The following is a 16,291-nucleotide window of genomic DNA, read 5'->3' on the forward strand; positions in this document are numbered from 1 at the left end:
AGAAGGAGAGGGAGACAAGCTGACTCCCCACTGAGCACAGAGCCCGACGTGGGTCTCCATCACAACCTGAGATCATGACCCGAGCCAAAACCAAGAGTCGGATGCTCAACCGACTGAGCCACCCAGATGCCCCTTTATTAGTCAATTTAAATTACACAGTGGTGTGTATTAGATTCCACCACCTTCTCCATTCACTTGACACAAAAGTTGGCAACACCAAGACATGTAAGTGTGCAGCATGTCCAATAGCCAGAGACTAGCTCATAAAGAATTGGGCCAGCACAAAGATTATTTTTTTTTTACCACAAATATGTTCTATCACGTTATTAGATATCATTGGAAGGTGTGTATGATTCTAGTCTACCACTGTACTAAAGTGGACTTGAAAGAAAAAGCAATTTTGATCAAGGTGTCATCAGAAGGCAGTAAAGGGATTTAGATTCCAGAAATCCAAATTTTCACTTCTCACCCTCAGCCCATCTTTTTATTCATTTCCAGTTTTGTAAATGTACTGATTTTTAAATTGTAGCACAAGCCCTGGAAGTGTAGCCATCTCTCTTTTCTGGTTTCTAACACCAATTTTCTGATTCCTTCTTTACAGGCCAGACTTCCATGACTCGCCAAATTCTTGGAGTGATCTATAGAGCATTTAGAAATAGAGATTCCCAAGTTTTGCCTCAAACTTAACTGCATTGTAATCTGTGTGGGTGGGGCTCAGGAAATTTTTGTTTTAAGATATGGAAATCACTCCTCCAGGCTATGTTTGTGTGTGTGTGTGTGTGTGTGTGTGTGTGTGTGTGTTTAAGTGCAACCACACAAAAATCTCTACCTACCAAAAACGTACATGTGAAGTTCAAACTCTGTTCTGTGAAGCACATAGCAGATCACAGTGCTGAGAATACAGTGGACTTCCCCCAAAAGAGCTGACCCACAGAGTCATGGTTGGGTGAATCTTTACTAAGCATGTCTGTTAGTGTTATTAATGCAACTACATTCATTTACAAACATGTGGCTCACATAGATTTCTAAGTAACTGAGGTTTTCTAAGAATTATTATTCTTCCACCCATTTTCAAGTTTGCTAGAAGATGTCAAGAGTCCAAAGGAAGGCACAGGAGCCAATGTTCCTACTCAGTTACATTGTCTTGGCTTTTGAATAGGTTAATGAGCCCCAGAATTTATCTTTATTTGGGCTTTAGTGCTCACATTCATATTCTACTTTAGTTTTTCTTCCAAAAATAAAGTTTTGAGGGAATGATTTATTCCATAACGCAAAAATCAGAAAGAGACAGAATCCCTGCTTTGTTACTAAGGGAAGAAGGAGCGTCAGGGAAAGAGGAGGAGAGGCATGAGTTTGATGAATGAGAAACGGCTCCCCCAGCGTCATGGATTCCTCTCCCAGGCAACTCCTCACTCACCTTCCCACAGCTGAAGATGGTCTCGTGAGCAGAATGGCTGATTTTCATACCAGCCCAGGTGAGCTCTGAAAGAAGCAAAGCAAGGCATGAGCTGGGCTGTCAAGAGCATCCCACTAAAGGCTAAGGTACTGTACCTTCTCTCTTGCTGACAAACCCACTTGTGGATTAAGACTGCCAACTCTTTTTTACCTTTACTTTCCAGGCAGTAGAGGCAATTCACCAACATTGAATCACAGACCAAACCTGAAAAAACTTAGCTCTGACCCAACCATGTGCCGGAGTTGCCGATGATCCTTAAAATTAACCTGTTCTGAGTCCTCCTGAAGGCCAATTTTTATGCAGCTGACCTGCCACTGTGCAGCAATGGCGCCACCTACAGCTACAGAACAATGTGTAAGAAAATGACAGGTGCTGGGAGATGGCGGTCAGATTTGGTGGAAAAAGTGGAAAAATGTAATTTTTTAAAACTATAACATTTTACAGTGTATTTACTATATGCACTTGGTAAGTTTAAGCTATCTTTACATTAAAAGACAGCTCCGCATTTTTTCATTATCAACAGACTGTTTTATTTAAACGTGAAAAAGGGGGACGCCTGGGTGGTTCAGTCAGTTGAGCGTCGGCCTTCGGCTCAGGTCATGATCCCAGGGCCCTGGGATCGAGTCCCACATCGGGCTCCTTGCTCAGCGGGGAGCCCGCTTCTCCCTCTGCCTGCCGCTCCCCCTGCTTGTGCTCTCTCTCTGACAAATAAATAAAAATAAAATCTTTAAAAAAAACGTGAAAAAGGAAGAGATAAAAAATAAAATAAAGAAAAATAATAAATTTGGAATGGACAAATCACAATCCATGTAGTGTGTGAGTCATGACAGACAGGGTCTTGAAGCCAGCAATTGCAGGGGTAGTCTCTTGATTCCTCATCTTCCAGACTGTAGCAGAGAAAGTGGCTTTTAGTCAAGTCAGTAACACTTTATGAGAGTAATTCCTGCAAACCCAGTCTAGAGTTTGCTCCTCCACCCCTTCCAAAAGTAGTAGGAGTCACCGCAAAACTGCTGTTTAACCTCTTTTGACATAAATTGACTAACGGGTGTTCTGTTGCCTTCAACCAAACCCTAACTATGATGACACGGGGGTGAAATAGGTTAGTGATGGAAGAGAGTCAAGGGGGCCTCTGCTGCAGCTGCCACAGAAAACCAGGTGCTCTCATGGTTGTGTTTCTCCACAGAGGCAGAACGAGCGGCAGAAGTGGGGCCTTTCCCTAATTTCCATTTATGCTCTTAAATAATTATGAGTGACAGTTATGAAGGTAGATACGTAAGTGTAATAGGTGTGTCTCCTAGGTCCCAGGCTGATGGTAGATCGCAGGGAAGTCTGACCTCTAAAGGCATGGAGGAAATGTAGTCCATATCTCCCAGACTGTAATGTGCAGTAAGTTCCACTTCATGCAGGTGGGAATGGAGGTAGTGAGCCAATCTTCAGTACCAGCCTCCCAGGATTTCGGCCTAAAAGTTTTCTCTGTGACTCACCAAATTCTTCTTTGAGAAATTATAAGCTTGACAGAACCATTAGTTTTTTTTTTCCAGGGCATGTTAAAATAAATACATGACATCTAAGTTTCAAAATGTTCAACTGAATGCCACCAAAACTTCATCTTGTGTGCCACTGCTGAGCAACCTGGTGCATGAAAAAGTGCGGGCTGTAGATTTAGGTCTGGTGCTGCTCTCCCTCTATAAATCTCAGTAAGCTTTGGCCTCCGCTTTCCCAGGAGGATTCAGTCATAACACATGCATATGGTTGCCAGATCAATCACCCAGTGGCTCCAAAAATGATCAACTAATTGATTTTTTCTAATTTTTCAGTTTCTAATATGGTAACTGATCTCTTTGGAAATCTGAAACATTTAAATATATGCCATTTGACAATTATTTTCAATGGGGTAAGCTGAGATGTCACTCAGTAAGAAAACATGGAGCATAATTTATAATAAAGCCAACACTGGTATCAGCAGAAAAAAATTCTAAAATTCCTTTCATTTTTTGAGCTCAATGCTTATGACTTATGTACTTTTCTCTCTATATATACATAATATGTGTATATATATATATATATAATACTCCAATACGAAGTTTATAATAGAAAGAGAGACATGCCAAGAGATTTCATTCAAATAAACTTGGACATAGGTGGATGAGGATAAATAAGACACTTTCTATGGAAAGAATGTGTAATGAATGCAGATTAGGTATTCTGGTAGAATGAAGACAGCAAGAAAATGTTATACCACTGTGTTCTGGGAATTCCCAGGCAGAGTATTGCTTTTCATATCCAAGAATCTCCTATTTTGCACCATAAGACAAATGGATTTAAGTCAAAAGGGAACACAGTATTGAAAATTACTCTTGATTCAGGGTTCTCATTGGCAATTTTTTCCACTGATTTGAGAGAAGATTATGTTTTTTTTTTTAATTATGCCCTCCCCCCATATCATGTAATTTGTTTCTTCTCGTTCTGGCTTCAAGTAAATGCTTGTTGCTATTGCATTATAGTTTCAGACATTTAAAGTGTAGGTGTCCTTTCAAATACTTAAGAAAATATAAGTACTTATTATCTCACAAATATGTAACGATGCTGTAGAGGGGAAGTTGAAGTAAACTTTAACTCAGAGAACAAAAATGCCAATGCTAGCAGGTTGGCAAACATGAGTTATGTGAAGAAGAATACAATAGAAAGTTTCTAAAAGTATATAAAAGCTGAAAGGAGCAAAGAACACATTTAAAAAGATGCTACTGGAGACAGAAATTGTATCTAAAGAGAAAATTACTCATAAAATTTGTTTACATTTCTAAGTGGCTAAAGTTATAAATAAATTATAATAAAAGCATTAGGAAACCTGTGTGTGTACCAATGGTATCACCTTGAGAATTGATGAAACTAGTGTGGGCAAAACTCTGGATGTTGCTGGTAAAGTTAGTCACAGAAACATTTGGCTTTTCTGTGACAGCTAATGCAGAGGTCCCAAGGCTGAGTTCCTCATTTTCCAGTGTTAAACAGCGGATCATAAGTTGTCCATTCTCATGGAATGGCTAGGGGCAGAAATTGTGTGGGTTTGGAGCCAGCAGCAAGAACTGGCTTCCCAGTTCCTCACCTGTCAATGTTGGCTAATTAAGAAAAAAAAAAAAAAAAAAAAGGCTTGATCTGTTTAAATACATGAGGCTAGAGTCTATGTGTGTTCTTCTATCAGTGATTGAACCCTAATAGATGCAGGATGATAGAGCAATAAAAGATTAATAATAAAAAATATGAATGATTTTAAAGTTTTGAGGAAGAATTGTGGCCCATTTTCAGAAAATCTAGGGTAAAATCAAGAACCACGTGTTTTCTCATTTTAGTGGACTCTTGCCTAATTCTAGGAAAGTGAAGAAAATATTACCAAATTTAGTTCTGTGTGTCTATGTAGTAGAATGGAAGGTGGGATATTACTGTGAATTTACAGAAATAGGATCATAAGAGAATACTATAAAAATTATACAATTTTTTTGTATAAAAAATCAGTAACTTAGATGAAACTTAAAAATTCTAAGATTTGGGGCCCCTGGATGGCTCAGTTGGTCAAGCGTCCGACTCTTGATTTCAGCTCAGGTCATGATCTCAGGGTTGTGAAATGGAGCCCTGCGTCGGGCTCTGCACTGAGCATGGAGCCTGCTTAAGATTCTCTCTTTCATTCTCCCTATGCCCCTCCCCCTCTTTGTGCTCGCTTTCTCTCTCTCTCTCAAAAAAAATTCCTAGAAAGACACAGACTACTGAAACTGATTGAAGAAGAAATTTAAAATCTGAATAAACCAATAATAAATGAAGAGATTGAATTAGTAATAAAAAAAAAAAATCCCACAAAAAAAGCCAGGCCCAGATGGCTTTATGGATGAGTTCTACTAAATGTTTAAAGAGAAATTAACATATTCACAAACTCTTCCAAAAACAAAACAAAACACAGAAAAAGGGGAACAAGTTGATAGTTCATTATACGAGACAGTATGACCCTGACACCAAAACCAGATAAAATAATCACAAGAAAATAAAATCATACACTAGTATCCATTTTTGACTACAGGTGCAAAAATCTTCAACAAAATACTCGCGAACCAAATTTAGTGATATATAAGAATTATGTACCTATGACCAAGTGGGATTTTCCCAGGTATGGAATGTTCATTCAACATATGAAAATTAACAAATACAATACCTCATTTTAATGGAATAAAGGACAAAAACCACATGAACATCTCAATAGATATTACATGAATAGAAAGGAACTTATCCAACCTGATAAAAGGCATTTATGAAAAACCCGCAACTAATATCATACTTTATGGAGAAATACTGTTTCCCAAATCAGGAACAATGCCATTTCCATTCTCACTATTTCTATTCTACATTGTTCTAGAGGTTCTAGTCAGGGTATGAGGGGAAAAAAGGAAATAAAAGTCATCCACATTGAAAAGGAAAAATTAAACTACTTCTATTCACAGAAGACATGACCTTATATATAGAAAAGCTTAGGAATCCACAATAAAAATAATCAGAGCAAATAAAGAAGTTCAACAAGAGTACTAGGTACATGTTCAATATACAAAAATCTGTTGTATTTCTACACAGCAGCAATGAACAACCAGAGAAGGAAATTTTTTAAAATTTCATTTATAATTATATCAAAAAGAATAAAACACTTAGGAATAAATTAAGTAAAAGTATAAGACTTGTACACAAAAACTATTAAACATTGTTGAAATAAATTAAGGAAGACAAATAAATAGAAAAACATCCCATGTTCATGGACTGAAAGATTTAATATTGTTGAAGTTGCAATATTCCCCAAACTGATGTATGGATTCAGTGCAATCTCCATCAAAATTTGAACTTTTTTTTTTTTTTTTTGCAGAAATTAAAAAAAGAACATCTTAAAATTCATATGCAAATGCAAGGGAACCAAAATACCCAAAACAATCTTGAAAAGAAAGTACAAAGCAGGAGTACTCATTCTTCCAGATGTTAAAGTTTATTATAAAGTTGCATTAATCAAGACAGTGTGGTACTGGCATAAAAACTGACATATACATCAATAGAATAGAATTGAGGGTCCAGAAATAAATCTAAACATTCTTGGTCAGTTGGTTTTTGACAAAGGTGCTAAAACCATTCAATGAATGAATGAATAGTCTTTCAATAAATGGCACTGGGACAATTGGATAGCCATATGCAAAAGAATGAATTTGGACTTCTACCTCAAAATGGATGAAAGTTCTAAATGTAGTAGCTAAAACTCTAAAACTCTTAGAAGAAAATATACATCTAAATCTTTGTTACCTTGGGTTAAGCATGTTTTTTCAGATATGCCGTGAAACACAAGCAACTGAAGAAAAAATAGGTAAATTGGACTTCATCAAAATTTAAATATTTTGTATCTCAAAAGACACTTAAGAAAGTGAAAAGACAATCCACAGGATAGGTGAGAATATTTGCAAATCATAAATCTAATAAAGAGCTAGATTTGAATATATAAAGAACTCTTTCACTTCATCAATAAAAACCTAAATAACCCAATTAAAAAACTGAAAGGATTTGAATCTACATTTCTCTAAAGATGATATACAAATGGACAATAAGCACACAAAAAGATACACATTAGTGAAATGCAAATCGAAACCACAGTGAAATATCACTTCACACTCACTGGGACATCTATGATCAAAAAATTGGAGAATAACAAGTGTGGTGAGATTGTGGAGAAATTTGAACCCTTGAACATTGCTGTTGGAAAGGAAAAAATGTGTAATTACTGTGAAAAACTGTTTGACAGTTCCTCAAAAAGCTTAACATAGAGTTACCTTATGACCCAGCAATTCCATCCTAGGTATATATCCAGCAGAATTGAAAATATATGTTCAAACAAAAACTCATACATGAATGTTTATAACAGCATTATGCATACTAGGCGAAAGGTAGAAAAAGTGTTCATCAACTGACAAATTGATTAGAAGTGGTATATCCATTCAATGGAATATTATTCATCCTTAAAAAGGAATGGGCTACTGGTACATACGACAACATAGTAAACCTTACAGTAGTCTCTCCTTGTCTGGAGTTTTGCTTTCCATGGTTTCAGTTACCTGTGGTCAACAGTGGTCTGGCAGCAGATGATCCTCCTTCTGAAGGTCAATATTAGTCTAACACATCACCATACCTATGTCATCCCCCTCACTTCATCTCATCACAGAGGCATTTCATCATCTCACATCACCACAAGAAGAAGGCTGAGTACAGTACAATACGATATTTTGAGAGAGAGACCACATTCACAAAACTTTTATTCCAGTATATCGTTATAATTGTTCTATTTTGTTATTTGTTATTGTTGTTAAGAATAGGCTGAAAAGGCAAATAGGTGCCAGAATAGGGAAACCCATGGAGACAGAAAGTAGATTGGTGGTTTCCAGAGGCTAGGAAAGGGCATAGTAGAGAGTGACTCCTCTTGAATACAAGGTTTTGATTTGATGTAATGAAAATATTCTGAAATTAAACAGTGGTGATGGTTGCACAATTTTGTAAATATACTAGAAACTATTGAATTTCATACTTTTAAATGGTAAATTTTATGCTATGTGAAATGCATTGCAAAAAAAAAAATACCTAGATGTCTTAAAAGCAAAGGCAATTTTTTTTTGCTAAGCATTAAAAAAATTTTTTTTCACTGTTATTGAAAATGAACCAAATCTAACTCTCTACACGCCTCGTTAGAGAGTTTCTTCCCCTTCTCAGTCAGAAAGAAGTTATGTACGTCAAGCGTTTCAGTTCCCAGAAAGAATATCTTGGAATAAGTGAGTTCTCAAAAACATTTCAGAGGTAGAGTGGGCAAGCAAGGAAACTATTATCAATGTAATGAGTAAGTGTTTTCATATGCATCCTGGTGTGGGTACATTTACATAAATGTTTTCTTAATCCTTACAACAGCATGATATTTTATTACTTTATTTATGTATTATATTACTATAATTGTATATATTTATTTATTACATTTGTTATAATCACAGAGAATGCAAGAAAGTCTACACAGTAGGATGTAAGAAGGAAAGAGCTGATCCAAGAAGTCCTAATTGGAAGACTGTCAGTCTTAATTTGAAGATCAAACAATCATGCATAAAACATAAAGGGAAAACACTTCAGAAAAATCTTGAACAGAATAATAGAAAAATAATTGAAATAGCTAGAAGATAACTACAGACACACACACACAACACATCCAAAGAAATTTTCAGGGCATACAAGCTCAATATCCCACAGATCAGCTTCTGACTAAAAAGTATTAAATAATTTTAGAAAATACATCTGGTCATTTAAGGCCTTTTTCCTTTCAATTTATGGTCAGTTCTATCATGGCTTATTCCTGATGCCTATTCACTGCCATCTCCAACATAGTCCTCCTCCTCTGATTCCAAACCAGCTGATTTCTCTGTAATAGGTGTATTGTTCTCTTCAACTTGCCCATTTTACCTGAAATTTTTCTCCCTTTCTTATACTAGTACAGGCTATAAGCTCCCAGAGTGAGCATTTATTTTGTGTTGCGTGCCTAGCGTTTTAACCACCACAGGCACTTAATAAATACATACTAAATTAAGGAGCATACATAAAGGACAGCTTCACTATTTTGGTAAAGTGATACGAATTCTAACATCAAGCACAACTGTAATTTAAATCTACTTGCATTCTAATACCAAATATAAATGGCTTTATCTATTTACTATACATTCCATTGTATTTTTCCCAAATGTGAGGCAGTAAAGATTTATAACATGAGAAAAGTAGTACTTCAATTTTAGTGGGCAAAATAAGAATATCTACTTTTGTTTTAGGTCTTGAGCTTTATACTCTCAATGATCTGTAAAAGTAAGGTAATCATCAGATAAAAAAACCCCAAACAGATATTGGAGATAAAAAATTGCTTGAATTATTCCAATTTAAGTTATTCATTTACCTAAATTCTTTTATTTTTATTATGAAGCCCAACTTCCTATTCTTTTGACCAAAAGTAAAGTGTAAGTATAGTATGACTCTTTTATTTTCATTTAATTATGCGTTTACTTTTTGTTGATGTTATTTGCTTGTTTGTTTTAGAAAAGCATGTTTCTGGAGAAATTTAGTTTTAACTGAGTAGGCATTTAAATTAAATCTACACAACATGGTACATATTTCTGTTAACAACAAATTATAAATAAGTTTAATATTTGCAAATGGAGTAACCAGTGACTCAATGTTTAAACTAGCTTCCTGCCAACCTAGGAAATAGAAACTCTGTAGTTAGAGTTAATTTTATTAATTTTAACTTTATTTTATCTAAAGCAAATAAATTAATATGGTATAATTTAGCTGTTTCTCTCTGCCCTCCCCCAGTAAATAACACCTTCTTGGATGTGATTCAACCATATATTCTTACCCTATCCCTCTTGTGACACAGGCATGTACTGACGAAAGACCAGCTGAGGATGAAGATGTCATCTATAACCGTGGAAACACACAACGTTAACCAGTTCTCGGGCAATCTTAAAGCTAACATTTCTCCTACATAATGTTGAAAGCCTCAGTGAGATTCCAGTCTCAGAGGACCTTATTCCCTGCAAGGTAAGGGCCTCAAAAGAGAAAAAACACCCTCTTCCTTTTCCACCCAGTGAGGTGATAAGGAAGAGGTGGTGTCCAGAGGCTCAGCCACACCAAATTTTCAATGAAAGCAATGATAGCAGGTAACCCAAAATCTCATCCCCTCACAGAAATCTGCCCTCTCAACGTTTCCCGTGCCACATTGCATGCACACTTCCCACCCACCTCCTGTAGCCACCCCTCTTATCTGTGTCTGAGGGTGGAGGGAGAGCCTTTCATATCTACTCAAAGAAAATCAGATCTATTCCTCCTGTTTTCTTCGGCTTTCTCATTATTTTTTTCCTGTTATTAAAAATAGAACAGCTCCAAGTTCTCAGGGTTCACAATAAGACTGCATTTTCAAGTATAAACAATTATTTTACAGGCATAAATATGTAAATTTTGCACATTTTATAAATTCTTGCTTTATCATGTTCTCAAAAGTTTTAAAAATGGCTATTTGGTAAAGTTATGTGTATCTACTTGTTTTCAAGATGATCAGTTAGTTTTGTTCAAAACCCATTCTATGGACTAATAACTAATGAGTAGAGCTACTATCTTGTAAATGCAAATTTGGCATATAGAAGTCACTCAACAAGGGGCGCCTGGGTGGCTCGGTCGGTTAAGCGTCTGCCTTTGACTCAGGTCATGATCCCAGGGTCCTGGGATCAAGTCCCACATCGGGCTCCTTGCTCAGCGGGGAGCCTGCTTCTTGTCTCTCTCTCTCTCTCTGATAAATAAATAAAATCTTTAAAAAAAAAGAAGTCACTCAACAAATATATATTAGATGGATAGATAAATGGATAGAATAAAAATGTGATGACTTCATCCTCATTGGAAAAAAGAATTCAGTTGACATTGTGATAAAATGGCCAAGGTTACCTGAGGGGAAAGGAGTAAACAAGGATAGAATGGTCTAAATCGGGGTGCTAGCAGCTCTGTGCCTTCAAGGACATCCTCTCTTTCTGTAAACTCACAAAGAGGACAGCACCTGGATGCAGCCCCTCTTCAGGCCTCCTGCATACTACTAGCCAAGATCTCTAACACTTTAAGAGACAATAAGGACACACAGAGTAAATTAAGGAGACATCTGAAAAACACAGCTGCTATTAAAGGATGAAGGTAGAATAACCAATCTGTGTAGTCATGTAAAATAAATGGAATGAGGAGATCAAGAATTTAAAATAAGCATAACAGGGGTGTGTGGGTAGCTCAGTCAGTAGAGCATCTAACTCTTGATTTCGGCTCAGGTCATGATCTTAGGGTCTTTAGATTGAGGCCCGCATTGGGCTCTGTGTTCAGCCCGCATTGGGCTCTGTGTTCAGCACTCAGCACTGAGTCTGCTTGAGATTCTCTCTCTCTCTTTCTCCCTCTGTCCCTCCCCCTGCTCACACACTCTCTCTCTCTACAAATAAATAAATAAGTAAAAATAAAATAAATAAATAAAATCTTAAAAAAGAAAATAAGCATAATAAATATGCTGATGATATGAAAAACAAACTGGCAGTTACAATGAAAATTCAAGTGGATATGCTCAGTATGAAAAATGTAAAATTTGAAATAAAAATATCATATGCCAGGATCAAAAGGCAGAGTAGTTAGAGAAAAAGAACAAATTATTGAGCAAGAATATCAAATTAAGTAATGCTCCCAGAAGACATCAAGGAAGTTTAAAGAGATGAAAAAAATCATTAATGAAAAACTGAGTGAAATGAAGAGTGGAAGTAGAAGTGTCAAATCCATAGAATAGAAATTCTGGAAGAAAAAACAAAAATAAAGGGAGGGAAGGAAATATTTGAAGAAATAATAACTAGAGCTTTCCAAAAATAAAGATGAGAATCCTCAGACTGAAAGTACTCAAAGAGTACCAAAGGAAAAGAAAATACACATCTAAATACATGGTGGTAAAATTTTATGCGATCTAAGTCAAAGAGCAAATTTAAAAGATGCCAAAGAGAAAGAAGATACCTCAGGCTAACAGAATTCTAAACAGCACATTGAAATAAAACAAAACATCACAGATTTAGATGTAGTGAATGAAATGAACTGAGAACTTAGACTTTTATATCTACCTAACCACCGTTTAAGTATGAACACATGACTAAATATGGTCAGGCATTCATGTACTGGATATCTTCTGTTTGTCCACCTGGAATCATCCCCCCTGCAACATTCTGCTCCACGCCTGGATCAAGGCGGCTCTCTTGCCTCTCAACTATGTTTGGGGAATGGAGACCACTTGCGGATCAGAGGAAGCATGAGTCAGGTTAGTGCATTTGTGCTCGTGGCACTTGCCATGAGGAGTAGCGTGTGCTGGCTCACACCTCCACTGACAGTCACAGCTTCAAGAGGTGGCTCCCTATGCACAGATCTTTCACTGTCTCTCAATTTCTTCTTTTTCTCCTCCTGTTCTTCCTCTTCTTCCCTCTGCTCATCCTCCATCTTTTTGTCTGCCCTTCAGGCCTAAGAATGGAAACACTGCCTTGCTATCATTAGCAGCTGGTACTGTACCAATCCTTCTGTTTTTCTGTACCCTGCTCACTCCTTTGTAAATTGTCCCTTTATTAATGTCACCTCAAATTACTCAGTTTGAGTGTGCCATCTGTCTCCAGACAACACTCTGAATAATAAACATAGCCTCAAGAGGTTTGCCATACAAACGTACTTTAGGAAACACTTGTGAAGGAAATTTTTTGGGCTCCTCTTAAATATATGAGGAATAAAGATAAGTAAATTATCTACTTTTAACTTCAGCAATCTATTTCTAATTTCTTAGAGTTTTATTAACCCCAGTTTTTCCTTTTGTAGCATGTTCTTTTGATGGTTTTATAAAAGTAATATCTTCTTACACCTCTGTGAGGTGTAGTACTAATTAAATGCATTTCTAAATTTTCTTTTTCTATCTTGAATTATTTGATTATTCTAGAGTTAGTTTTCTATCTCTATCATAGTCTCATTCCTTCATTTTTCAGGATGTTCTAAAATGTCTAACAATCCTTTAAGGAGGCAGAAATGAGAACTGACCGAGAGCTCCATGAACATGGGCTGATGGTGGCAAGTGGCTGGTTCTGATTAGGCTAATTGAGTGTGGATTCATTACACTAGGGCACTCTGGTATTCCAGAACCCTGTGGTTTCTGCCAATAGTCACACTAACTGCTGTAGCTCTCCAATTTCATTCAAAAGGAAACCTGTGTGTTTGTGGAGGGGGGGGAGGAATTGTCAAGTACTGAGAATTAAACACCTTTGTTATGGCCATTTTGTACATGGTGAATAATGGGATGGACTGGGGTTGCTAACCTTTCTGTAGACAAATCATCAAGGAATTCCTTCCCTTTTAACACATCTTTTTCTCTCACTCTCCCTCTCAGATACCCTCTAAAAGATCCCAAGTCTCTCTAGGATTCTGCTGAAGAGAGTAATTCCTTCTTTTTGCTTTGGTCTTCCCTGGGTATATTCTAACCTATAACTTCCACTGTTTTTCTTCATGATTATGATGTTCATAATCAACATCTAAGTTATGTTTTCAAGAAATTTATTGAAAATTCTCATCCACAGTGACTACCCTTTGTTTTTCATCGATGTTGTGGGTTTGTACATTTCATTACTCTTTTGTTATCATTCTGGTAGGATTTCAGCAAGGAAAATAAATATGTTCACACAGTCTGCTATCTTAAATAAGAAATTCTTTATTTTTGAACCCATTCAGGCTGGTGGAGTTTAGAGAAAAACTGTGACACTTGAACATCTACTCCCTACAAAGAGGAGCTATAATTATAGGTTCCCCGGATGATCTTTTTCATTGAAATCTCCTTTTTTAAAACTACCTTTGCCAGATCAAAGATTTCTTTTAAAAATGGTTTCGGGGCACCTGGGTGACTCAGTTGGTTAAGCATCCAACTCTTGATTTCGGCTCAAGTCATGATCTCAGGATCATGAGATTGAGTCCCACATGCTCAGCATGGAGCCTGCTTGAGATTCTCTCTCCCTCTCGCTCAGCCCCTCCCCATAGTGTGTGTGCATGCACTCTTTCTCTCTCAAAAAATAGTAACAATAAAATAAAATAAAAATAAAAATTGTTTCTTCATATGTAGGTTTTCCTGAGTTAACACAGTTTTGTAAACATAGCAACAGCCCAGGCATCTGTCATGGTGACCAGAAACCAGTGGAGTTGGCACAATATTTCACTTACTCCTGTCTTCTCAGGATTCTAAATACACAAATTGGAGTATGTCCTTTTATCTCATTTCTTTCTGATTTTTTTCTTTCATAGATGAATCATAATCTCAGTTCTAGAAAACAAAAATCTGAGTGAACAAGAAGACAAAGGGCCTGAGATATAAACCAGGAAGGCTGTGCATGTTTTTAAAGTACATAGATCCACCTGATTTTATGACTTTCTTCCCCCTTTTCTCTCATTTGCCAACCAACCTTCTTTAGCCTCATCTGGTTCAGAGTAGAAAGGATTTTCTTGATCTTGAAATGGAAATAGGGTGTCTAGGTCTGACACATAGTAGGAACTCCAAAAGTATTGTTGAATAAGTGAATAAAGAACAACATCTAAAAATATGTAGCCAATCTACACTTTTTCATGGGTGGGTCTCTTTCAAAATTTGAAGGACTCCTGTATTAAATTATATTGCCACCTTGGTCAAAATAAGTCATCCATATATATGTGCATCCACTCTTGATATCTATTCTTTTGCAATTGTTTATATGTCTATCCGTAGGCCAATGCCATGCTCTTTTGATTATTGTAATTTATAATTGGTCTTCAAACAAGGTGGTATATGCCCTGCAACTTGGTTCTTCTTTTTAAAACATATTTGGACTTAGAAATTAATCTTAGTCAAACTAGCATGCATAGTGCTAATGTCCTGATCCATAACAAACTATGATAAAAGAGGTGATTTTTTTTTTTTTTTGCTTTTGTTTTTGTTTTTGTTTTGGTAGAGTGGAAGAAAAGACATAGCTCTTTTTGACATAATGATCAATAATGAACTAAAAGGCTTAAAGGTCTGAGCAGGGATGCATATCTTTTCACTGATTTCATAGACATTTTACCCAAATGCTAATGAATGGTTTTAATGACTAGCTTTCTGTACCCCTCCACAACCCTACCTCTTGGATCCAAAGAGACCTTTTCAATTCTCACTTCAAGCACAAATTAAGGGGAAATCAGATGGAATAAAATGAGTGACAGCCCAAGGCAAAGGAAAAAAAAGGGGGGTAAGGAAGCAGATGCCTGGGTGGAGGACAAAGGCCCTAAGAGGCTCAGGGGCCTGTGAAGTCAGAGGAAAGCAAAATAAAGACCATTACCACAGCTCCTTTTGCAAATCGAAGGTGAACTCTCTCTGGGCTCCATAAGCTGTGTTACAACTTCGTCAGGACTCAGTGCCCAGACTGGACTCAGAGCTGATTTGGCTAATTGTATCAGTTTCTCAATAATGGATTGGACCAGTTTTCTCTTCCAAACCTTTATAACAGAGTAAAAAGATTGCATGTTTAAAGGACAATTTAAAAAGTGCTCTATTGGGACACCTGAGTGGCTCAGTCGTTAAGTGTCTGCCTTCAGCTCAGGTCATGATCCCAAGGTCCTGGGATCGAGCCCCGGAATCGGGCTCCCTGCTCCATGGGAAGCCTGCTTTTTCCCCTCCCGCTCCCCCTGCTTGTGTTCCCTCTCCCGCTGTGTCTCTCTCTGTCAAATAAATAAATAAATAAATAAATAAAATATTTTTTAAAAAGTGCTCTATTTTTGTTTCTGAAATGGCATTAATGCAAGGTGAGGAGGGAGAAGTCTTTCATAGAATGGACATTTTAGAGTAATTATTTAAATTATAATTTAATATCTAAATGTTTTTAGATCAAGGTGTGCAATGCTTAAGAATTTTAAAAATCTCTAATCTTAATAATTAAATGGTCAGTAACAGTGTTGATTTATCCATTCTTCATTAAGTTATATTTGGAGCATGTGTACACATCAAATTTAGGAAGAGTCAGATGGATATTTACTGATTAAATAAGGATAAGCAAAATCAGAGAATCCGATTCATATTTAATGGCTTAATGATTTGATGACAATTATTGTTTTGCCACAGGGTAGCTAGTCATAACAGGAGGATGCACACACATAACTCATAATAAGTCCATTTCAACACAAACCTAATCATCAGGTTTCTTCTCTTGACTTTGT

The 16,291-nt window shown here is 36.6% G+C and overlaps 1 long non-coding RNA gene across 1 annotated transcript; it reads left to right on the top strand.

Annotated features, from left to right (window-relative positions):
* The first annotated feature begins 1,131 nt into the window (after nt 1-1,131).
* LOC113925897 lies at nt 1,132-10,220 on the top strand. The gene is made up of 3 exons (XR_003521083.2): nt 1,132-1,475; nt 1,620-1,810; nt 9,921-10,220. It is a non-coding gene; the product is annotated as an uncharacterized LOC113925897 (long non-coding RNA).
* The last annotated feature ends 6,071 nt before the right edge of the window (nt 10,221-16,291 follow it).

Source organism: Zalophus californianus, chromosome 2 (assembly GCF_009762305.2).
Source record: "Zalophus californianus isolate mZalCal1 chromosome 2, mZalCal1.pri.v2, whole genome shotgun sequence".
NCBI classification, from domain to species: Eukaryota; Metazoa; Chordata; class Mammalia; order Carnivora; family Otariidae; genus Zalophus; species Zalophus californianus.